The sequence below is a fragment of the Myodes glareolus genome, chromosome 5, assembly GCF_982192425.1.
Source record: "Myodes glareolus chromosome 5, mMyoGla1.1, whole genome shotgun sequence".
Classification (NCBI taxonomy): domain Eukaryota; kingdom Metazoa; phylum Chordata; class Mammalia; order Rodentia; family Cricetidae; genus Myodes; species Myodes glareolus.
In genome coordinates, this window is record NC_142030.1 from 82,452,295 (window position 1) to 82,478,947 (window position 26,653).

The window sequence follows — 26,653 nt, forward strand, 5'->3', positions numbered from 1 at the left end:
ACAGCCACCGGCTCTTACCTCAACCCCAGTCTGAAATGATGATCTGTGTTCTTTCCATCTTCATATGGAAGCTAAGCTGGGGCAGATTGGAGATGGGAGAACTAGTTTTCTCTTAAACCTATGCGGTTAGGTTTGGATCCAGCTCCTAGAATTGGAATTTCTAATTCCAACTTCCACTTGGGTGGTGGCTAAAGGAAGCATGATTTAAAAAACTTATGATCAGATATTGGGGTTCAACCTGAAGATCTGAAAAGAAAAACAGCCAGCTGCTGGCTCTTACCTTGACCTCAGTCTAGATTCTCAGCAGCAGACTGTGTCTGAGAGTTATCTTGCCCTGCCTTATATTCTTCTCTAGGGCTGGGATCAAAGGCATGCACCACTGAAATTAAAGGCATGTACCACCCGATTTCTATGACAACTAGGGTGGTTACTGGGTTTAAAAGTGTGTGTCACTGTGGCTACTAGGATTAAAGGTGTGTGTTACCATAGTCTGCTTTGTAAGGCCAGTGGGACTGTGTTTCTCTCAGATCTTAAGGCAGTCTTTATTAAAATACAATTCAAATTGCCACTACATTTTTATATATTATGACAAAATGAAAATAGTAAAAAAAAGTGGCTTGATTCTGCAATAAAAATTTATGCTATATCTAAGAACACAGGTAAATAGTAAAATATCCATTCTTGGAATTCAGTATTGCAAATTAGATATCCCATACTGCTTATGAATTTCATTAAACCAGTATGTGTAACAGTCTTCAATAAAAAGAGCATATAGTTTTCAACAGTACAGCTAGAACAGCTTCACAGACTGCATGAAAGAATCAGGAAGTTAAGCTTGTAGCACAAGACAACAATTCTTCTAAAGAGGGTAAAAGAGTAAAACATATGATATCTTTCTTTCTCCCGCTACTTTCTAACTTTCTCTTTGCATGTTGGGCAAGGAGCAATTTTGCTCTGCTAAGTACTGTCATGAGGATAAGATTTTTGCCTTAGCATTAGCTCTGATCTAAAGGCAATGGAGCATGCAAATCCCACTTTTTGCTATAACTAGGAGTTAAAATAAGGCATTAATCAAAAGAAAAACACAACAATAATGACCACAAAGTACATATCATTGAAAAATGTGCATATTAAGTACAAGTGACCAAAGACTGTAAATTAAGAAAATAAAATGAGGGGCTGGAGAGATGCCTCAGTGATTAAGAGCAATGCCTGCTCTTCCAAAGGTCCTGAGTTCAATTCCCAGCAACCACATGGTGGCTCACAACCATCTGTAATGAGGTCTGGTGCCCTCTTCTGGCCTTCAGGTATACATGCAGAAAGAATATTGTATACACAATAAATAAATAAATAAATAGAATGAAAAATTCTCACTGCAAAATATGCCAGTATAAATATGAAGTGCCATGCTATGTACGGGTAAAATAAACTCCAAGCTGGATATTTGAAAACAACAACAAAACCAAAGCAAGCAAACAAAACCAAATAGGAAAATGAGCATTCCTGAATGAACAAGGAAAGAGTAACCCTATTAATACAATCCCATAAGGGTGAGCAGTCACCTCGGCAAAGAGTTTTATTGCATCTTCTTACTTGTGACAAAATACCTGCCAAGAACCACTTAAGGAAGGTCTTGACTATTTTGGCTAATGGCTCAAGGGGAGTCAATCATGGCATGTATGGCATGAGAATAAGAGTTTAGCTGGTCACAATGCACGCACATTTAGGAGACACAAGGAAAAACACTGTGCACTGGTAGGTTTACTTTCTTTATATAGATTTTGAGCTCCTCACCCACAGAATGGTGACACATCCATTTAGTGAGGATCTACTTACCTTAAACCAAGCTACAAAATACTTCTCAGACATGCTGTATAATTTGTCTCTGAGACTACTGAGCAGAATCCATAATAAGCTCCTTAGTCTTCTCTCACAAATCAGGCCTCAATTTCAATTTCCTAAGACTGGGCAGTTTCTAAGGAAGAGTCAGGAACAAAGGACAACCAATTTACAATGACACTGACAGCAATGATGAGGAGGTCAGGTACATATACGCAGTACCAGGCCTGAGGCATGACCCATAGTTGGCACGTACTAGGCCTGCCAGTCTCCACAATCAAAAGTTCCAAGTAATAACAAAATAAAGACAAAGCCTGGGACTTATGCAGGCCTGCCTAAAAATGGTAAAATAAAGCCCTGACCTGCCCCTAACTAATCCTAACCAATAAGAACATACTAATATGATTGCCACTTGCTTAAGCCAACTGTAGACAAAATGACATAACTTCCTTTGGCCTTCCCCTTGGCTATGCTTGAAATAAGGCTGCAGGGTTCTCTCAGAGTTGGTAGTCATTTTGCCTTTATGTAAGATAGTTGACCCCAGCATGTTAGAATCTTTCTCAAGATAATCAATGTTCTTGTTGATTGCATATATTGATAGTGATCTTTTGTTGGGTTTCTCTAGTACCTTAACAGTCTCCAAGTTGTCTTTTAAATCCTGTACAGCGTACAATAAATGAAAAACAACAAAGTAGTTGACAAGAAACACAGTGTTCAACATTATTTATCATTAGGCAATTTGAAATTAAAGCAGCAATAAGATATCCTCTCACGCCAATGGGCAACACTAACCCCAATACTGACAGTTGCAAATATTAATGATGAAAAGGAGCTATAGGAACTTCAGTTTTGTTTGTGAAATTTCAGAAAAAGGATCCCATTTTAAAGAGAGTTGAGCAGTTTCTAGCAAAGCTCAACAGAGTCATGTTTTAGGACTAGAAAATTGCTTGTCTTGGTGTTTACTTAAGGTCAATTATTTTACTAATATTGTCTGCACATGATTTTCTCAACCCTAAATGAGGGAAAACTGACTTCACTTCAATAGACAAATGCTGACACTGCAATTAATCCAGTACAAAGATTATTATTTATCACTAGAATCAGGACATGGAAAGACACAGATGGGTGCTTTTGATAGATAATAAAGTATGGCTTTATAGTTAGAGTGTGATGTTTTGTTTGGTTACCTTTATGCATGGTGGATTGATCAACATCATCTACTTATATTGTCCATCATTTCAAGTTTCAACTTCTTTGAGGAAAGTATGCAAAATTCTCTTTTGTTGCTATTTTAAAACAAACAAAACAATATCACTTACTGTAATATCTCTTTGTATAAAAGATAACGAAGAGTTTTATTTTCAAACAGAACAATATATAAGAGGGGAGGACGCAGTAAGTATATTAAGAAAGAAACTGGTTATAGACTGCTACATTCAAGTGGTCATGATTATTAAAAGAGATAAGAAAATCTGACCATGGGACTGCTGAAATTATATGATGAAGTTTTCTGACTTTTCTTTTACCAAAATCACATGACTGTGTGAATCACAAACAAATAAAAGTTGTTGTTAATTTTAATAAAGCTAATACTCTTCAAAATGTCCAGGTTCATCGAAATGAAGCAGGCCAGGTAGAACATGAAAGAGATGCCTGAGCAGAAGGGATACCTGATGCTGTACAGAGAAGGTAGCCTCAGAGAATAAAACATATCAGGTGTAAAACAAATATAGGTTCTTAATAATATTAGAATTGCAGTAATGATATTGTCAGTTTACTGACAATAGAACCACATCAAAACTTCAATAACAAAGCAAAATATAGAGAATAGGACCAGAGTTTCTTTGCACTAATGTTCATCACATAGAAATATGAATTCTTTCAGAGTGAAATCTGTTTTCAAATAAATAGAGTGAATGTAGTAAAAGTACTATTATTTCTTAAAGTATCCAAGTTCAAATGTCTTTGCAAAATTCTTCCTTGTTTCTATATTTTGTTATAATATCGGTTTTTATTCTTATTTCTCATGACCAAAAGTACTGATTTGATATTCTCATGGTTCATAATTAGAGAGTTTTACATACATGTGAATAAATTTATATAATATTTGTTAGAGAGACAAATAAATTAAAATATAACATTTGCTCATTTAATAAGTTGCCAAAGTTAATGGTTTGAGATACATTATTTTGCAGAAATAGGCTGAAATTTTTTTTATTCCATACACCTAACATTTGAAGATGATTTACTACAGGCATGGTTAAGTAGTCACAAGGAGAATACAGTTTTCTCTGCAATTCTTCACATGGTTACTCATGGCTCTGTAGCAGTGGTCAGAGCATATCAACTCTATTCTGTGAGGAAATTTTATGGTCAATACATTTCTTGCAAATATGACAATAGTGCTACTTGTTATGCCTCCTATATGTATATCTCTGCGCCATTTTACCTTACATCTACATCATTCTGAGTGTCTTTACCTCTATCAAATATTTTCAGTGTCTGTCTCTTGCTTCACACCTTGCTTCCTGCTCCTGCAGTCAGAATGCTTCCATTTCAGTATTATCACATAGGTGTTAACCTAAAAATTCCCTTTTTGCAAGTAAAGTAATATGATGAATTTGGGAGATTAGGATGAAACATTATAAGTTCCCAGTATAGGTAAAATTTGTATGGAATGTCTAACATAAAAATTCACATTGTGCTCCTTGTAGTTTAATTGTTCCATGTTTGGAAATTACCATTCATAATATATTCAAATGCTCAGTCTCTTAGTTAGGATTTCCATTGCTGTGAAGAGACAGTAAGACCATTGCAATTCTTATAAAAGGCAGCACTTAATTGTATAACTTATAGTTTCTGAAATTTAGTCCATTAAATTCACAGAAGAACATACCAGTGTGCAGTCAGACAATGGTGGAGAAAGAGTTAAATAATTTGCATCTTGATTTGCAACAGGAAGTGAACTGAGATGCCGAGTGTGGTTTGAGCTTATATGAGACCTCAAAGCCAACCTCCACAGTGACACACTTCTTCTAACAAGGCCATACTTACTATAACAAAGCGACAAATCCAGATAGTGCCAGTCCCTATGAGCTTATGAGGGACAATTACAATCAAACTTCCTCATTCATGTAGATCCTGCTTTGTGTCTCATTATTATGCCATTTTCATATACACACAATCTAAGTAATGTTTAAGCCCATGAGTCTATGGGCTGTCAAATTTTCCTGTGATTGTATTTATAATATTTACATTAGGACAAGTGATATTTTAATATTCAGTAAAATAATGGAATACTTTATTAAAATATATCTTATTTTTCTTTAGTAAATTGTCCATTTTTTTACTTATACAATCACTTATTTATTCATAGACTAAAATTATATGATAATAAATATAATTTCTTTTGTGAGGGAATGGTTTATAAATAAACTTATACTTCTTGTTAGTTAATCATAGTCAAATTACATAAACTCATAACATTTGAAGTAGTACTTTCTCTCTAAATGCTCAGAGAAATGGTAATTTTTCAAAGTAATTTTGCCAGTGTATATTTTATATTGCATTTAAAACTCTTAGAATAGAGACCCCTTATTTTGGTTTATCATGTTGCTAAACTACAATGTAGGCAGAGAAACTATTTTTTTTTCTTTTGGGCCTATTTTTGACTTCCAGTAGTGGCTAGACAGATCTTCTATTGAATCCTACACTTGCCAATGCAGTTGCTTTAATAATTAAAAAATAATTTGTTCCCCCCAAATTTTATGTGTGTGCTTTCTTCTAGATATATTTTAGGCCAAAGAAATTTCTAGAACATACATTTTGATATCCTTTTCGTTAACTTTTCCTCTAGTCTAGTTCTTTTATTTTCTTTTATTATTTAAAACCATTTTTAAAATAATAACATGCGCTAGCTTCCCCGCCAGCCATCCCAGCTTCCATCCAGAGGGCCTTCGGAGTGGTGAGTTGATTCGGGCCCGCGACAGGGGCCCGGCGAGGGGAAGCTAGGACTCTCCCCGACCCCATAGACTCCCAGGTCAGCCTGCTCTGCTGGCTCCACCCTGCTAGCTTCCCCGCCAACCATCCCAGCTTCCATCCAGAGGGCCTTCGGAGTGGTGAGTTGATTCGGCCCGTGACAGGGGCCCGGCGAGGGGGAGCTAGGACTCTCCCCGACCCCATAGACTCCCAGGTCAGCCTGCTCTGCTGGCTCCACCCTGCTAGCTTCCCCGCCAGCCATCCCAGCTTCCATCCAGAGGGCCTTCGGAGTGGTGAGTTGATTCAGGCCCGCGGCAGGGGCCCGGCGAGGGGGAGCTAGGACTCTCCCTGACCCCATAGACTCCCAGGTCAGCCTGCTCTGCTGGCTCCACCCTGCTAGCTTCCCCGCCAGCCATCCCAGCTTCCATCCAGAGGGCCTTCGGAGTGGTGAGTTGATTCGGGCCTGCGACAGGGGCCCGGCGAGGGGGAGCTAGGACTCTCCCTGACCCCATAGACTCCCAGGTCAGCCTGCTCTGCTGGCTCCACCCTGCTAGCTTCCCCGCCAGCCATTCCAGCTTCCATCCAGAGGGCCTTCGGAGTGGTGAGTTGATTCGGGCCCCCGGCAGGGGCCCGGCGAGAGGGAGCTAGGACTTTCCCCGACCCCATAGACTCCCAGGTCAGCCTGCAGTGCTGTTTCCACCCTGCCATCCCAGCTTCCATCCAGGTACAAATTTCTATATTTCTCCCCTCCCACTGAGCCCATAAAATTTCCCCAGTTCAGCTTTCTTGCACACTGGGCCTGCTCTGGAGGGGCATCCCGGAAAGAGGCAGTGCCTGTTCTTCAATACCCTGCTTGGGGAAAGGTAGGCATTCTATCAGTGAACTCCCTGCCCAACAAGGGAACCTGACCCGATACCAGAAGTTCCAATAGAGAGCATTTGATCGAAGAGATGGGCAGACGCCAAGGCAAGACCTCCTCCAACAATCTGAAAAACAACATGAAAATATTAGATCCCAATGACCCTACAACAGAAGGATTTGAACACTCTAACCCAGATGAAGTGGAAAAAAGTGCCATTATGAAAGCAATAGAGTCCCTTAAACAGGATATGAATAACTCCCTTAAGGAACTGGTCGAGAAGTATAACAAAAAGTTTGAAGAAATGAGTATAGAAATGGATGAGAAATATAACAAAAAGTTTGAAGAAATAAGTAAATCCGTGAGTGATACCCTGAGAAACCAAGAAAAAACAATCAAACAAGTAAAGGAAACAGTCCAAGAATTGAAAACTGAAATGGAGGCAATGAAGAAAACAAAAAACGAGAACCGGCTGGATATGGAAAACCTAGGTAAGCGAGCGGAGACTACAGAATCAAGCATAACCAATAGAATACAAGAGATAGAAGAACGAATCTCAGATTCTGAAGATACCATAGAGAAAATAAATGCTCTGGTCAGAGAAAACGGCAAATCCAACAAATTCTCTTCACAAAACATTCAGGAAATCTGGGACACAATAAAAAAAACAAATCTAAGAATAATAGGGATTGAAGAAGGAGAAGAACTGCAGATCGAAGGCCCAGAAAATATATTCAACAAAATTATAGAAGAAAACTTTCCCAACCTAAAGAACGATATTCCTATGAAGGTTCAAGAAGCATACAGAACACCGAATAGATTGGATCAGAAAAAAACATCCCCGCGCCACATAATAATCAAAACACAAAACATAAATATTAAAGAAAAAATTTTAAGAGCTGCAAAGGAAAAAGGTCAAGTAACTTATAAAGGTAAACCTATCAGGCTTACACCGGATTTCTCTATGGAAACCATGAAAGCCAGAAGATCCTGGATAGAGGTACTGCAGAAACTAAGAGACAATGGATGCAAACCCAGACTACTATACCCAGCCAAGCTATTGTTCACTATCAACGGAGAAAACAAAATAGTCCAGGATAAAAACAAATTTAAACAATACGTAGCTACTAATCCAGCCTTACAGAGAATATTAGAAGGAAAATCACTACCGAAGGAATCCAACATTCCCAACACGATCTACAATAACTCGAACATCTAGCGACCCTTCACAAGCACAAATCAAAGAAGAAAAACACATACACTCTACTACCTAAAAAAAAAAAAAATGACCGGAGTCAACAACCACTGGTCATTAATATCACTTAATATCAATGGACTCAATTCACCTATAAAGATGCACAGACTTAGAGATTGGATACGAAAACAGGATCCAACATTCTGCTGTTTACAAGAAACACACCTCAACCACAAAGACAGACACTTACTCAGAGTAAAGGGTTGGGAAAAGGTTTTCCAAGCAAATGGACCTAAGAAACAAGCGGGCGTGGCCATTCTAATATCTAACAAAATCGACTTCAAACTAAAATAAATCAGAATAAATGGAGATGGACATTTCATACTCATAACCGGAACAATTCATCAGGAGGAAGTCTCAATCCTGAATATCTATGCTCCTAATATAAAGGCACCCACTTTAAAAAGAAACTCTTCTAGAACTCAAGGCGGTCATCAAACCACACACACTAATAGTAGGAGACTTCAACACTCCTCTCTCACCAATGGACAGGTCAATCAGACAGAAACCAAACAGAGAAGTGAGAGACCTATTGGAGGTATTGAATCAAATGGACTTAACAGACATCTATAGAACACTCCACCCAAATAGGAAAGAATATACCTTTTTCTCTGCAGCTCATGGAACCTTTTTGAAAATTGACCACATACTCGGTAACAAAGCAAACTTCCACAGATACAAAAAAATATTAGTAACTACCTGTGTCTTGTCAGATCACCATGGACTAAAATTAGAATTAGAATTCAACAACAATGCTCCCCCCAGGAAAGCCAACAAACTCATGGAAACTGAACAGGCAACTACTAAATCACCCCTGGGTCAAGGAAGAAATAAAGAAAGAAATTAATCTCTTCCTTGAATTTAATGAAAACAAAGACACAACATACTCAAACCTATGGGACACTATGAAAGCAGTGCTAAGAGGAAAGGTCATAGCACTAAGTGCCCAATTAAAGAAAACGGAGAAAGGACACATTGGAGACTTAACAGCACACTTGAAAGATCTAGAAAAAAAAGAAGCTGATTCACCCAGGAGGTCTAGAAGACTGGAAATAATCAAACTGAGGGCTGAAATCAACAAAATAGAAACAGAGAAAACAATCCAAAGAATCAATGAATCAAAAAGCTGGTTCTTGGAGAAAATCAACAAGATTGACAAACCCCTATCCAAGTTAATCAAACGGCAGAGAGAGAACATGCAAATTAAAAAGGGGGACATAACCACAGACACAGAGGAAATTCAGAGAATCATTAGATCTTACTATGAAAGTTTATATGCCACAAAGTTGGAAAATGTAAAAGAAATGGACATTTTTTTAGATAAATACCATATACCAAAGTTGAACCAAGAACAGGTGAACAATCTAAATAGACCTGTTAGTCGCGAAGAGTTAGAAGCTGTTATCAAAAATCTCCCTACCAAAAAAAGCCCAGGACCAGATGGTTTCAATGCAGAATTCTACCAGAACTTCCAGGAAGAGCTAATACCTATTCTCCTTAACGTATTCCACAATATAGAAACAGAAGAGTCACTGCCTAACTCCTTTTATGAAGCTACAGTTACCCTAATACCAAAACCACACAAAGACACAACCAAGAAAGAGAATTACAGGCCAATCTCACTCATGAACATCGACGCGAAAATTCTCAATAAAATACTGGCAAACCGAATCCAAGAGCACATTAGAAAAATTATCCATTATGATCAAGTCGGCTTCATTCCAGAGATGCAAGGCTGGTTCAACATACGCAAATCTATCAATGTAATCCATCATATAAATAAACTGAAAGAAAAAAACCATATGATCATCTCACTAGATGCTGAAAAAGCATTTGACAAAATTCAACACCCCTTTATGATAAAGGTGTTGGAGAGACTGGGGATACAAGGATCATACCTAAATATAATAAAAGCAATATACAGCAAGCCGACAGCTAACATCAAACTGAATGGAGAGAAACTCAAAGCCTTTCCACTAAAATCAGGAACGCGACAAGGCTGTCCACTCTCTCCATACCTCTTCAATATAGTGCTTGAAGTTCTAGCAATAGCAATAAGACAACATAAGGGGATCAAGGGGATTCGAATTGGAAAGGATGAAGTTAAACTTTCGTTATTTGCTGACGATATGATAGTGTACATAAGCGACCCCAAAAACTCTACCAAAGAACTCCTACAGCTGATAAACACCTTTAGTAACGTGGCAGGATACAAGATCAACTCCAAAAAATCAGTGGCCCTCCTATACACAAAGGATAAAGAAGCAGAGAGGGAAATCAGAGAAGCATCACCTTTCATGATAGCCACAAATAGCATAAAATATCTTGGGGTTACTCTAACCAAGGAAGTGAAAGACCTATTTGACAAAAACTTTAAGTCTTTGAAGAAAGAAATTGAGGAGGATACCAGAAAATGGAAAGACCTCCCCTGCTCTTGGATTGGGAGAATCAACATAGTAAAAATGGCAATTCTACCAAAAGCAATCTATAGATTCAATGCAATCCCCATCAAAATCCCATCAAACTTCTTCACAGACCTTGAGAGAACATTAATCAAGTTTATATGGCAAAACAAAAAACCCAGGATAGCCAAAACAATCTTATACAATAAAAGAACTTCTGGAGGCATTACCATCCCTGACTTCAAACTCTATTATAGAGCTACAGTATTGAAAACAGCTTGGTATTGGCATAAGAACAGAGAAGTCGACTTATGGAATCGAATAGAAGACCCAGATATTAACCCACAAACTTATGAACACCTAATTTTCGACAAGGGAGCTAAAGGTATACAATGGAAGAAGGAAAGCATCTTTAACAAATGGTGCTGGCATAACTGGATGTCAACCTGTAAAAAAAATGAAAGTAGATCCATATCTATCACCATGCACAAAAATCAAGTCCAAATGGATTAAAGACATCAACATTAATCTGACCACTTTGAACCTGATAGAAGAGAAAGTGGGAAGTAGTCTACAAGATTTAGGCACAGGAGGCCTCTTCCTAAGTAGGATCCCAGCAGCACAGACAATAAGAGAAACAATGAATAAATGGGATCTACTGAAACTGGGAAGCTTCTGTAAAGCAAAGGACACTGTCAGTAGGACAAAAAGGCTGCCTTCTGACTGGGAGAAGATCTTCACCAACCCCTCATCAGACAAAGGTCTGATCTCCAAAATATACAAATAACTCAAGAAACTAGGCACTAAAACTCTAATTACCCCAATTAAAAAATGGAATACTGAACTTAACAGAGAATTCACAACAGATGAACTTCGAATGACCAGAAGACACTTAAGGTCATGCTGAACCTCCCTAGCGATCAGGGAAATGCAAATCAAAACCACTTTGAGATACCATCTTACACCTGTCAGAATAGCTAAAGTCAAAAACACCAACGATAGCCTATGCTGGAGAGGATGTGGGGTGAGGGGAACACTCATCCATTGTTGGTGGGAATGCAAACTCGTGCAGCCACTGTGGAAATCAGTGTGGCGGTTTCTCAGGAAACTGGGAGTCAACCTCCCTCAGGACCCAGCAATACCACTCTTGGGAATATACCCTAAAGATTCCCTAACATACTACAAAAGCATTTGTTCAACTATGTTCATAGCTGCACTATTTGTAATAGCCAGATCATGGAAACAACCTAGGTGCCCCTCAATAGAAGAATGGTTAAAAAAGGTGTGGAACATATATACATTAGAGTTTTACTCGGCGGTAAAAAACAATGACATCTTGAATTTTGCATGCAAATGGATGGAAATAGAAAACGCTTTACTGAGTGAGGTAAGCCAGACCCAAAAAGAGGAACACGGTATGTATTCACTCATAAGTGGATTCTAACCATAATTAAAGGTCTTTGAGCCTATTATTCGTGATCCTAGAGAAGCTAAATAAGATGAACCTGATGAAGATTATTTAGCTATCCACCAGGAGGTGGGAAATAGACATGAGTCCCAGGTATCCTCGGGTGCATGGGGGGGTGGGAGGGTCGATGGAGGGGGAGAGGGCTAGAGAGAAGGGAGTAGGGGAGGAACGGGGAAAGCTTGGTGGCCGGGGATGGGGGGGGAGGGAGGTAGGATGAATATGGGATCAGGGAACAATATATTTCAACTAAGGGAGCCATTTTAGGTTTTACAGGAGACTTGATTATATATGGGATCCCAGGTCCAAGGAGAAATCCCCCAGATTGCTCTCTGGACACAGGAGAGGGTGCCTTAATCGGCCGTGGCCCATGACCATACTGATGTATATTTTGCTTATCACCATAGATCCTTTGTCTGGCGAAGGACGGCTATGCAGTCGGAGGCCCACATTGGAGCACCGGATTGAGCCCCCCGAGGTCCAGAGGGGGAGCGGAAGGAGGAGGAACATGAAAGACGAAATCAGTACTGCGAGGGATGCTATCACCCACTGATACAAGGGAACGGATCTGATGAGAGTTTACCAGGGCCAGCCGGACTGGGACTGAACGAGGACGTGATCTAGCCAGATTCTCGGAATTTGGCCGGATTCTCTGACTGTGGCTGGCCCGGGGTCTTTCTGAAAAGCCATTGACTATGACACTGGGACCTGTTTCCTCTGCATATGCTGGATTTTGGGGATCCAGTCTGTTTGGACGCTCGCCTTCCTGGACCTGGAGGGAGGGGGAGGGAGCTGGAGCTTCCCACAGGGCAGGAAACCCTGACTGCCCTGGGGGACGGAGCGGAAGGAGGGGGGGAGTGGGGGGAGTGGGAGGGTGTTGGGAGGGGGCGGAAATGGAAACTTTTATAATTTAATAAAATTTACTAAAAAAAATAAAATAAAATAATAACATGTTACTAGTTCTACTTGCTCTTATTATTATAGTGGTAATTGCAAAGCATGCACATTTTGATAGCTAGTTATTTTAAGAACAGCAACATGAATATAATTTTACATAAAATATTAAAAATTTAAGAATATACTAGCAAATAATTTTAAATGTCTATAAATGATTAAAAACTAAATAACTTCCACCTTTGATCATGAAGGAAACCTGAACTAAATGCAGTCACATAAAAAGCGGAAACAAAGTTACTGGGACCCCTCTCTGTTCCCACTGCTGCTGCCTTTTTGTCTCCTGGGTCCTGTAAACACCAGCTAGCCCTACTGCAGTGCTGAGAAGTTCTATCCAGAGAGATCCTTCATCTGGAGATGGATGGAGATGGAGACGGAGACCCACATTGGAACACTGGACTTAACCCCCTAGGTCCAAACGAGAAGCAGAAGGAAAGAGAACGTGAGCAAGGAAGGCAAGATCAGAGGGAACCTTCATCTGATGATGGATGGCGATACAGGCGGAGACCCACATTGGAGCACCGGACAGAGTCCCCCAAGGTCCAAATGAGGAGCAGAAGGAGGAAGAACATGAAAAAGGAAATCAGGACCGCGAGGGGTGCGATCACCCACTGATACAAGGGGACTGATCTAATGAGAGTTCACCAAGGCCAGTTGACTGGAACTGAGCAAGCACATGATCCAGCCAGATTCTCTGAATGAGGCCGGATTCTCTGAATGTGGCTGGCCCGGAGTCTTTCTGAAAAGCCATTGACAATGACACTGGGACTTGTTTCCTCTGCATATACTGGATTTTTGGGATCCAGTCTGTTTGGATGCTCACCTTCCTGGACCTGGAGGGAGGGGTGAGGAGCTTGAACTACCCACAGGGCGGGAGACCCTGACTGCTCTTGGGGATGAAGAGGGAGGAGGGGAGGGAGTGGGGGAAAGTGGGAGGGGGTTGGGAGAAGGGGCGGAAATGGAGACTTTTGTATTTTAATAAACTTTGAGAAAAAAAAAGGAAAAAAAAAGCAAAAAATTAGGGGGAAGCTCTCTGGAATGAATGAGCTTGGTGAGGGGGCAAAGAACATGGCAAGATAAAGGGAGATTAACAAAGCAGCATTATGTATGTGTATAAAATGTTTTATTTCTTTTGTAAGAATAGATATAAATGAATTCAAAGTTCACTTTATATAAGAATGCTCTCACACAAGTTATACCCTTTCAAATTTAAAGCCATAAATTAAAATTAAATAGAAAACATGGAGGTTATACAATAAACTTTTGTAATTTTTATCTACAAACACATTAGTTATACAAATATTTATTCAGTATATTTCTTATCACTGTGGGATGAAATACAGGCAAAATTATTGTTACTACTAAATAACTGCCAGCATTAGTCACATAGGAAGACAGAAGTGATAGTTTGTGAATAAGAATAAAAATAGTTTACTAATTTAAAGTAATAGGAAATCAAAGGTTCATACCACATTAAAGTTAATCATCAGTAACAGCGATTAATTGGCAATTATTAAAAAGAACCCAGAAGTCAATGATTAACTTTCTATGATAAAATAATGAATAAATATACAGTGGATGAAAACCATTCAATATGTTTGGTTTTTAAGTAAAACATCATGTAAATTAATGTACCTGGTTTTATGCATGTAAAAATAAATGAAAGCACTAAAATAAGTAATAAAAACAAAGCAAATTGGGTATCAGACAAACTTCTTTAAAATTAGGAAAACATTCTAATAAAGAATCATTATAAATTATAGATTTTTGCTGGCATTTTATGAAAATCAGAAGCTGTAAATTACTACATAATTTATAGAGTCCTTTTTAAAATATTATATATAGGTGAAAGACAACTAAATGTGAAGAACTGGAACTTTTTGTGGCTGTACAATAATAGTAGAAAATAATTTAATATTGTATTTTGCTACAATGCACACACAAGAATAATTTCACTATGATCCGTACAAAAGAATGATCAGCAACTTTCTGTCAAATTCATTGATAAAATGTTAAGAAGAATACCAGCTCAATATTTGTATCCATCAGTTACATTAGGCAACATAGAGGCTGAGATAGTTCCTCTATTAAATAAACCCGACTAAAAATACAAAATATACCTGGTTTTATTTTTCTTTTATAAGAGGTCCCCATTTACATTTCAGCATGGTGAATCAGTTTGTCATTTCCGGGAAGCCCAGCATCATTGCTACCATGGGAACATTGCGGTGATGGTAATGGTATTAGTTATTACACTAACAAGCAAACGTAACAAAGCAACTGCTATTTGTTTAAGGTGTATGCACTAAACAGTCCTTTAAATATTTACTTAAGCACACACTACCATAATCTCCATTTCACGACCTAGAACTGATAAACAAGCATCTAAGAATGTTTTTCCTGAAGTCATTGTATTCTAAATAACAGTTATGAAATCTTTAATTTAGACAACCCACCTCAAATGTATGGGGGTGTTAAACACACCTCCACATTCAATAAAAATGAAACTAAATCAAGAACAAAAATATGAGTCACAAAAGTATAGCTGTATATATAAGCCTGAAGTGCACAAATGCAAACAGGATGTTTACCATTTCTTAAAATGATTGTTTCTCAATATTTGATGTTTACGTTTTGATAAGACTCACATTTTTGCTGCAAATGTTTGTTGTATGCGTTTTCAGGTGATGTAGACTTCTTTTTAAAAAAGTGTTCGTTTTCAGTATTTAAAAGTAGGAATGAGAAAGAATGTGAATATTCCCACAAGGCTCCATCCACAGTAAACTGTGACATTTCTTCTGCTAAAGCAGTGAGGGAACTAAGAGACTGTTGGAGAACAGTGAACATATTGATTAAAATATATGGTATATATTATATGTTATATAATATAAAAACAGTAACTTATCTGGCTTACATTATATATGACTTTCTAGCACAACTCATTTTGCTTCACTAAAGATAGGAGTTTTAGAGAAAAAATTATGACAAAAATAGAACTGTGAATTTTCAAAATAAAAATTACTTTTGAATATTCACACATATCTCTAATATAGGTAAAATATTAATAATAAAATTAGTAGCCAGGTGGTAGTGGTACTTGTTTTTACTTCTAGCACTCAGAAAGCAGAGGTAGGCAGATCTCTGTGAGTTCAAGGCCAGCCTGGTCTACAGAATGAGCTCCAGGACAGATGTTTCCTGTTATACTTATGGATTAGTGCACAGAATCTCACATATGTGAGATTATATATAGTCATCACATGGAAGTGAAAACAAAATAATTTCTTGCTCTCTTCCTTTGAAGCTCTTTACCTGCCTTTCTCCCTCCCTCTCTCTCTCTCTCTCTGTGTGCTATAGAACAAGATCCATACCAATGCAAATCTCTATACCAAATCTCTCTTCAATGTAAACAAACATTGCTAAACAATATTTGGGAATTTGGACAGCATTCTCTCCAAACTGCTTCCTGCGTTTTGTTGGATGAAGTAATTTTTTTGGGGGGGGGTGTGGTTCGTGGCGACCTTAGGGAGGGTCTTCGCCCATCAAATCACATTAGTCTGGAGTGATTCCACAGGCTCTTATCTTCTGTGGAAACAAAAGCAGAACCTCTTTTCCAAAGCAAAAAAAAAAAATCCTTATACTCAAATATTGAAAAAGAGTAAGCATTATCATTTTTAACCAAAGAAATAGAAGAAGAGATTTTTAGTGGTTTACTCATCAAGAATTTGAAAATGCATGTTCTTTCCATTTGTATAATGCATAAAATATGCAGGCACTTATACAATACATATTACTGATTAAATAAGAGTTATTATTATATAAGTTAACAAATGAACAATAGAAATTTGTGGGTTAAGGACATTTATATCATCATGATCTCCAGCTTAAGTACTGAAATAAGTTTCAATTGTATTCTTGGTCAAGAAACTGAAAAAAATACTTGTATTTAAGAAAATATTGTTTATTAAAACTTTATTTCAAGGAACCAAGGCAACAATTATCAAGCATTAAAGTTCAAATAAATTTAAATCATCTTTATCAATTCATGTTTATTACACCCTTCAGATATTTTATATATTCACATACTTGCACATGCAATTCATTGTACCAGTAAATTTGAAGTTCTGATCTGAATATGTATCCATGCCCATATTGAATAAATAAATGAGTTATTAGTTTTAGTGGATATTTGGTATTTCTTTTCATGTTAAGGATTCCTTTTTTACTTTATTAGAATCTGGCACAACTGTGACTCCATGCAGGCAATATGCTGAATTAAAAAGTCAAAGAGACATGTAACACTCATCATATACAAAGGAGTCTAATTTAATAACCATTATTTCATTTAAATACCATTCTTAAGCTAGTCCATCATCTGGCATATTAGACTCTTTCTCTGAATTAAGTCATTGAAAGACTTCCTCTACAGGAAAGCTTTTAGACAAATCTACAAGTATTCATGGAAGACTGTTTAATTAACTGTGACTTTGTAAGTCAGAAATGTCATCCAATCCCAACTTAATCAACTTGCTAAACGTAGAATAATCCAGAATTTTTAAAAATGCAGTTTCTTTTTGTCTCATTATCTATGAAGTATGACTGACAATGATTTGACAATAATATTGCTTCTTTCAGAGAACTCAATCACAGAACCCTTTAAACATGCACCCAGTTATATATGGCACTGAACTGAGCTCCAACAGACACTAAACCACAATGATGTGCAAAAACGAAAAAAAAATTCTGCTCATTACAAAACAAAAAAGTAGGCTCACAGGTCATTCTTGCTCTTTTTTCCTTCCACAACTCAGTATAGAAGTGAATATCACAGCCCAGGGTAAATTTCAAGAACACTCATTGTAAATTATAAGTGTCAGAAAACCCACCCTCAGCACTTGTTCGTGAAGCTCTAAGTGTATATTTATGTAAACTACTCATGAATTTAAATCATGTGATCTGTTTACAGGATCAAGAAACACTGTTGTATTTTACTTTAATATGTCTATTTTTAGTTTGTTTTATTTTCTCAGAGCTCTTGGAATAGCCTAAGATGCAAAATGATGTGTAAGGATATTTTGAGGATGGACTAAGAAAACAAAAAAGAAGAATGTTGGCACTGTAACACTTAGCAGAGACACTGAGCTCACTTACAAAAGTTTCTTATAAGCTCTTGAAGAGAGAAATCAAATGTTCATAACAAAAAGGAAAAATTAAATTTTTTCCTATCATTGACATTTGGGCTAGCAAGAGGACTTTCTCCATTATACCTTCTTTAGGTTACAAAGGTTAAAATACAGAAAGCAAGCAACCTTAGAATTACTCTTAAACATAACTAAAATTTTCAGAGAGTGTTAGGTATGTGAACTATGAAAAAGCTCAGTTCCTGAGATTAAATGATAATATGGAAAATTTGAGAGAAGATGTTCATGAGATTATTCAAACATGTTAAAGTGTAGAAATTAACACAGAGTAAGCAAATGTTGTACAAGCACTCAAGAAGTTGATATCAATGTTCGGAATAGCTGAAATGATAATTTTGATGATTCTGGAATTCAATAGTAGAAGAAATGCAGCACAATAGACCAAAGCATGTAAAAAAAAGTAAGATTTGCTTTATAAAGATCTTTTGCAACAGAATTATTTCATCTATCTAGTAAATATGTATTTGTAAAAACAGTAATTATACCCAGGTGGTGAAGGCACATGCCTTTAATCCCAGCACTCGAGAGGCACAGACAGATGGATCTCTATAAGCTCAAGGCCAACCTGGTTCTCAAGTGCTAGTTCCAGGTCAGCTAGGACTGTTACACAGAGAAAACCTCTCTCAAAAAAACAAAGGCAGAAAAACAAACAAACTAACTAACAGTAGTTATAATCATAGTTTCAGAACATATCTTGGTCTGTTTTTATTTTTTCTTGATTTGTCTATTTTTCTTTTTATGAAAGTTTCAGTTCAATTCATATTAACATAGTTTAACCCAAATTCTGTAGCAGTAAAATTATTGAAATCTTGATATCATAACTCAAGTAAGATTTTGAAGTACTATACATAGTTATGAAACCTAATTTTCAATATAACAGAAAATAATGTAGAAGATTGTTTTAACTTCATTTGAGAAGTTTGAAGTTTGGCTGAAACACAAAAAATTCCCCACAGAAGAAGAAGCTGGAAATCTAGTGGAGGATACTATTAATATTAACTATATTTATTAAACAAAAAATAAAACTTTGAAAATAAGAAAAGCTTGAGGGAAATAGTTATCCATGTTCATCAAACTAGGAATAATCCAGTCAAATGGTTGAGAAAGTAATACAGAATATTGATCAAAATGTTAGTTTGGATAATAACAGCTCTTTAGAACACTCTTTAATTTCTGTAGGCAAGCTCACTACTCTTGGCAAGTCAATAGAGCCTTGGATACTATGTACTTTTTATGTCCAACAAGGGATTTTCATACTTTTGCCCCTTACATGATCAGCAGCAGAGTAAACAGTCAGGTATATGTTATCATCATTACATGTCACACTTTCAAAATAAAATTTTCTGGCTCTATGTTAATTTTGTCACCTATAAAATATCAAATAATGCTCATATCTATCTCCTACATGCAGTGTGATTAAGTCCGAGAAAACAATCATGTTCTGTATCCCTCTTTCCACTTTTCCCCATGAGGTTTGTTTATCTGATTTTTATGAGTGATAGTAAAGTTCATCTAACAGCTCAGACTCCTGACATGGGGAAAACTGTCTAACCATCTGTTTTATAATCTGCAAACGGCTATAATAAAATGATACCTTTTTAAAGTACAGTGCAGTGCTCCTGAATTGATGCCAGCAATATTACCCATGATCATAGCATTTATCTTCTACAAGGTCTCTGAATACCACTATTTTTCAACTGGTATTGGTAAAAGACTTTCTTAAAAGTTTAAGATTTCTTGATTTTATTTATCTGTATGAGTGTTTCAGCCTACATGTCTATCTCTATGACAGTGGCATGTGAGTGCTAAGATTTGAACCCAGATCCTCTGCAATAGTAAACACATTCTTTTAAGAGCTGAGCTCTTTTTTGAGCACTGTATTTTAAGCTACCATCTTCAGGAAATGGTGGTGGTCTAATTGGATGTCAACATGCATGAAGGTGAATGGAAATTTTTCCATACCTGTTTCTCTGCACAAAGCTCAAGTCCATGTGGATCAAAGATCTCAACAAAAACCAATAACCTGAACCTGATAGAGGAGAAAGCTAAGAATAGCTTTGAACTCATAGGCACAGGAGACAACTTCCTGAGCAGAACACCATTAGCCCAGGAATTGAGAACAGCAATCAGTAAATGGAATCTCATGAAACTGAAAAGACAAAAGACCAAGGTGTCACAACACAATATGGGAAATGATTTTCACCAATCCTGCATCTGAGAGAAAATTTAAGATTCAAAACACATGAAGACCTCAAGAAACTAGACATATTTATGCTGTTGAATGTATTCTTACATAGTCTTCTACCCATCTGGTTTTGAGGTGATTAGAGGTACAGGCGTTCATATTTCCTCCAATTGGTGTAGGTGGTATCTGTGCTTCAGGGTGGGGCTGGGGTTTTCTCCAACAGGTGCAGATGGCATCTGCCCCTCTGGGTGGCCTCTGATGCCACTGAGGCTGGTGCTGAGGTGACTGACTGTAGCAGTCTTTTCAGTTGATTGACTGTTGGGGCTCTTTCTCCAATTGGTGCAGGTGGGGCCTAAGTCTCTGGGGTCTTTTGATGCAGCAGGAGCTGGTGGGAGAGTGGCTACCGTAGACTTGCCTGCTGACCTGCTGCTGTGGCTGGAATGAGTCGGAGAGGGGCACAGGAAAGGTCCCCAACCTAGGACATAGAGAGCAGGACTGTCCAACCTGGAGAGCAATCACTAACCTCTCCCTCTAGTTGGTGCAGGATGGTGGTCTAGCCTTCTGGGCCAACTGATGCAGCTGGAGATGGTGGTGGAGCAACCTGGCCATAATAGACATTCCTGCTGACTTTGACTGCTGGCGCTTTGAGAGAAAGAACAATGAAAGAGATATTTTGACAGAGTGAGACATTATGGGGTTAGGGAGGAACCTGGTGCTATGGAAATTCCTAGGAGTTCACAAGAATGAGCCCAGCTAAGACTCCAATAAATAGTGGAGAGGGTGTCTGAACTGGATTTGCCTTCTAATCAGACTAATTACCACCCTAATTGTCATCATAGAAACTTCATCCATTAGCTGATGGATGCAGATGCAGTCAGTGATCAACAGTCAAGCACTGGGATGAGCTCTAGGAATTCATCTTAACAAGGAAGGAGGGATTATATTAGCAAAGAAGTTAAGATCATGATGGGGAAGTCAACAGAGACTCCAAGTTAGTGGGAAATCACTGACTCTGGACTGATAATCGGGGTATCTGCTAAGGACCAACTAGGCCTTCTGAATGTGAATGACAGTTCTGTGGCTTAGTCAGTCTGTGGGACCATTGGCAACTGGACCAAGATTTATCCCTAGTACATAAACTGCCTTTTTGGACCTCTTCCCTATGGAGAGATACCTTGTTTAGCCTGGATACAGTGGAGAGGGACTTTGTCCTGCTTCAACTTGTTATGCCAGATTTCATTGACTCCCCATGGTCTTCCCTTTAATGAGGAATGCATGGGGGGATTATTGTGAGAAAATTGTGGAGAGGGGTAACTGAAGAAGGGAAGGTAGAGGGAACTGTGGTTGGTATGTAAAATGAAAAAAAAATAGCTTTTAAATAAAAAAGAAAATAGGCATCAATAAACTAAATAACCCATTAAAATGTGGTGCATACCTAAACAGAATTCTCAAAAGAAGAATCTCAGATGTCTGAGAAACACTTAAGGAAATGTTCAACTTCTTTAACTACTCAAAATTCCGTAAACACTGCTACCAACTGGCAAACAATGACTCAAATCCATGATCACATGGGGAACACATCATACAAACCACCACATATACTAATTGTGTTGGATAAGAAAAAGCAATTTCTGAACTGAGCTTAAATACAATAACTATTGGGGTAATTTTTAAGTAGATTATTCAAGATGAAATGCATAATAGTCAATTATTTTGTCTGCGATTTCCAAAAACTTTTGTAGCTCTGATTCTTGGTGAATTGCTGTTTCAATATGGTTTTTATGTTAAGGCTTGCTGAATTGTTCATGCTCTGAGAAATTATGGTTAGTATTGAAATGACTCACAATAGAGTTCTAAATTAGGAAATCTGCCAACTTTGGTGTCATTACATATCTCTCATTAACCTTTGGCGAATGAGATAACTGTATCTACAAAAAGGACAAAGATGTCAAAATGTTCAACAGAACTTTTGATATACAAAATGTTTATTGGTTTCTTGAGCATACCAACAAGCCTTACGATTTTACTTATCTAGCACAATTAGTGTATGTTGGGAAAAGAATCCCGTGCCTCCATGTGATCACATGTATGAGTTCTTGGTCCCCAGTTGATGGCAGTGTTTAGGGAGATTTAAGCCCCATAGCCTTGAGGAGTAAGTATCACTTGAGATGAGTTCTGAGATTAAAACACTTTCTCCCTTGATCTCTCTTGATCATCACAAGTTCCAGGATGTGATGGCTTAGCTTTTTTTCTCATCTCCACAACTGTCACCTGTTGTTGCCTCCCTGTTTTGTGGGAATCATATCCCTCTGAAAGTAGAGAACAAAATAAACTCTTTCCCCCATAAGTTGCTTTTGGTCATGGTAATTTTGTTTAAAGCAAAAGAAAAAAAATAGTATTTAAAATACAATTTTTACCAAAATGATGTAATACTTCTCCAATATTAGTACATAATTATATTGATTAATATTTCATTTAAAATAAATTCTATTATATAGTAAAATAAAATTTAAAGGATAAATCTATTTATAACATGAGGTTAACATTGTTTATAATGCAAATACCATCTATAGCTTCATATTTTATTGGCAAATGAATTTTGAAATTGTATATCAAAAAATGAAGTAATTAAGACTCTGTAGTATGACGGGGCTGGCTTGTTGTGGTTTCTGTCCCGCCCAGTACCCCACAGCCCGCCAGCCCCAAAGAAAATTACACACAGGACTCCATAAGATTATAAACTGATTGGCCGATTAGGTCAGGCTTATTAGTCCTTTAACTTATATTAATCCATTATGATTATCTATGTTAGCCACACGGCTCAGTACCTTTCTCAGTGTGACAGCTCACATGTTGCCTCTTCAGTGGTCTGGGCAGAAATGAAGGAGGGAGCTTCCTGCTTCCCAGAATATTCCTGTTCTCATCACCCCGCCTCTACTTCCTGTCTGGTTACCCACCTATACTTCCTGCCTGGCCAATCAGCGTTTTATTAAAATACATGATTGACAAAATACAGATAATTCTCCCACACCATTTCCCTCTTGTTTTTGTTTTTTTTTTAAACAAAGGAAAATACCCATAGTCCATTTGTTGGGAATGTGGGCGTAGTATTTCAGGCTACTTCCTGCTGGTAGGGGGTGCTGATAATCTTATGGGGAACTAAAGAAAATTGTCATCAAGTCCTGACTGGAGTATCCTGTGAGTCTTGATCACCGCAGGCAGCAATCCTGAATAAGTTCTGGATGTAGAACTCTGTATCCAGGCCATCTGTTCCTACTGAAGATTCCTCGGGTGGTCTTCCTTGTGATTGAACCTGATTTTTCTTAATTCAGAATGAATCCACAACCTCTCATTTCCTGTGGAAACAAAAGTAAAATCTCTTCTCCAAAGTAGCATACCTTTTGATTTCAATTTTGAAGCCAAGGTATTTTCAAAATATCTATCTTGGATGAATTCAGCAGCTTTTATAAACAAATATCTCTTAGCAGCTGTTGCTCCTTCCTCAGCATTCAAACAATTCAAAGAGAGCATAATAACATACAGTATCAAGACTCTCTGTGTATTTTCCATCTTTATGTGGCTTTATTTTATCTTCTATTTCTTTTATTTTTACTTTCAACTTTTGGCTTTTTGAGACAGGTTCTCTGTATATATCTTTGTCCTGGGATAACTCCATAGATCAGGCTGTCCTTGAACTCACAGAGATTCCCCTGTCTCTGCCTCCCCAGTGTTGGACTAAAAGGTGTATGCTACCACACCTTAAACTCACAGAGATCTGTCTGTCTCTGCCTCCCAGGCATTGGGTTTAAAGGTGTGTGCTACCACACCTTGAAGTCACAGAGGTCAATCTACCTCTGCCCCTTGAAGTCACAGAGGTCACTGTACCTCTGCCTCCAAAGTGTTGGGAATAAAGGTGTGTACCACCACACCCAACTACTCTCTTTCTTTTTACTTTAAGAACTTTAACTTTTATCCTGCATATATTTTTAACACACTGCAAACCATTTATAGGTTTTCTTCATCTTTGAATCTATCTTTACTGTATATCTCTCTTTTTCTTACTACATGATTCTTTAAGGAGAAAATTGAAGTCATGGCTTTGATGGCTAGATCCAGCCTATTTCTTAGCTTTCCAGCCTCATGGCAGAGGTACCGCTGGAGCCATTTTTTATTGCCAAAACTCTATGGGGTTTTAAGGTCCTTGCCAGCAAGCAAGCTGCAGCATTCTGCTCACAGACTACACTCAGTCAGACTGTCTGCCTGAAAGAGTCAGAGTTTGCCCTGGCAGGACGGCCCAGAAAGTCAGCATTTTAAAATGGCACAGCTTTTTCCTGCTATGGCTGAAAACCAAAAAGCATGCGTTCAGCTTTTCATCAACACCGTTTAAGTTTTTCTTGGCAGGACCTCCTAAAAGAGCTACAAGGTTTTGCAGCTAAAGCTGAGTCAGGAAGCCTCTCTTAGATGAAAGCCTAGCTTGCCTCTAGCAAGCAAAGCAGACCCGAGAAATTGCTGCTACCAAGAAGCCATGCTTTATTCTTTCCCTTTCTCAAGCTTTCTGTGGATTCACTTATCCATGTGGGCACCATCTGTAACATGAGGGGCCGGCTTGTTGGGGTATCTGTCCTGCCCAGTACCCCACAACCGGCAAGTCCCAAAGAAAATCACACATAGTCTACAATAGATTATAACTGATTGGCCCATTAGGTCAGGCTTCTTATTAGTCCTTGTAACTTATATTAATCCATTATCATTATCTATGTTAGCCACACTGCTCAGTACCTTTCTCAGCGTGGCAGCTCATGTGTTGCCTCTTTGGTGATCTGGGCAGGAATGGCAGAGGAAGCTTCCTGCTTCCCAGAATATTCCTGTTCTCATCGCCCCACCTCTACTTCCTGTCTGGTTGACCAACCTATACTTCCTGCCTGGCCAATCAGCATTTTATTAAAATACATGATTGACAGAATACAGATAATTCTCCCATATCATTCCTAATCAATATTTTATTAAAATACATGATTGACAGAATACAGATAATTTTCCCACACCAAGACTCACTAGAAATTAGCTCCTTTTTTTAGAGATATATCTTCCCAAAAGTTCCTTTTAAAAAATCTTTTATTTCTTCTCTTACCTTTTCCAAAAATACCTGAATTATTCTGTTATTTTTAGTTCCATTATGAGGCATAACTGATAGGCAGTGTCTTTAATTATACAAACATGGAAAGTGAATCCCTGATAGTCTAAAGTAGTCATTCTAGAGAACAATAAAATAAAGCAACTGAGATTCGTAGGTTAATAAAGCTGTCACATGTTATTAAGTTAATGGTAGTATAGATAAAAGTACAATTTATTGATTTCTATTTTAATCCTTAAGCTCATTATTGCATATTAAAGTGTCAGATCAACATGTTTGTTTGCTTTGTGTGAAATCCTGGAGTTGTTGATTGTTAAACAATGCCTTTAATAACTGAACCTATTTCTGAATAAGGTTTTACCTATTAATAAGTAAAGTAATGTATTCAGAAAATCTTTTAGAGACAAATATTACCTGAAGTTTGACCTGAGCTTCAAAAATTTATCTATAGCAATTAAAATGATAGTTCATACTTTGTTGGACTATTATGGATTAATTCCAGTCTGATCCTGGCAGTCTTAGCACATGTGCTCACTAAAATGAGTAAGAAAATCTACTTTGTGGTGTTGAATAATATCTTCTGAGCTAGAGTAAATGAGTACATTAATAGAGTTTACAATTCCACTAGTGAATATTGAATCACTCATAGAAAATCCGTTTGAAATTAGTAATTGACATTCTACACACAAACACACGTACACACCAAACACACATACACATAGATAGAGGAAGGGAGGGAGAGCGCACAAGCTTGGGGGAGTGGCTGGTGGCTGTATCTAGGATACTAGACTTTCTTTAAGAATTTCAGTGGAGAAATATAATCATGTGATGATTGAGGTATATTTTAGAATAGAAAGATACATTCATTTGTGAGTGACTCAAAGAGGAGGAACCACTGAAATTTGAAGAATTAAACACATTTCTTTCAATAAAATAAAAAGAATATTAAAATACAATCATTTTTTCTGTATTTGTTCTATTGAAAATAGTTTTTATGCAATATACTCTGGTAATAGTCTTGCCTCACACAACTCCAGATCATCGCCAATGCAGCAGGACCTGTGGGTATATCTCAATGGAATCGCTAACTATACACTGGGTCCTGTATTAGACTGACAGACTTGTAAACAAAAGAGAACAGAAAAAAATCAAACATTTATGTTAGTTGCCATGTATTTAATGTTTGTCTATTCATTTGCAACAATCATTATTCAAGTGATGATTACTAATATTTGTCAAGTACAGATGGAAGGAATTATCTGAACTTCTGTAGTTCTTGGGATGTTAAGAAATATTGGGCAGGATAGTTTTTAGAGAACACCGAGGGACTAGATGCCTCTGTGGGGAAGAAATGCTGACCCTGTGCTGGGTGTTCTTCATGATG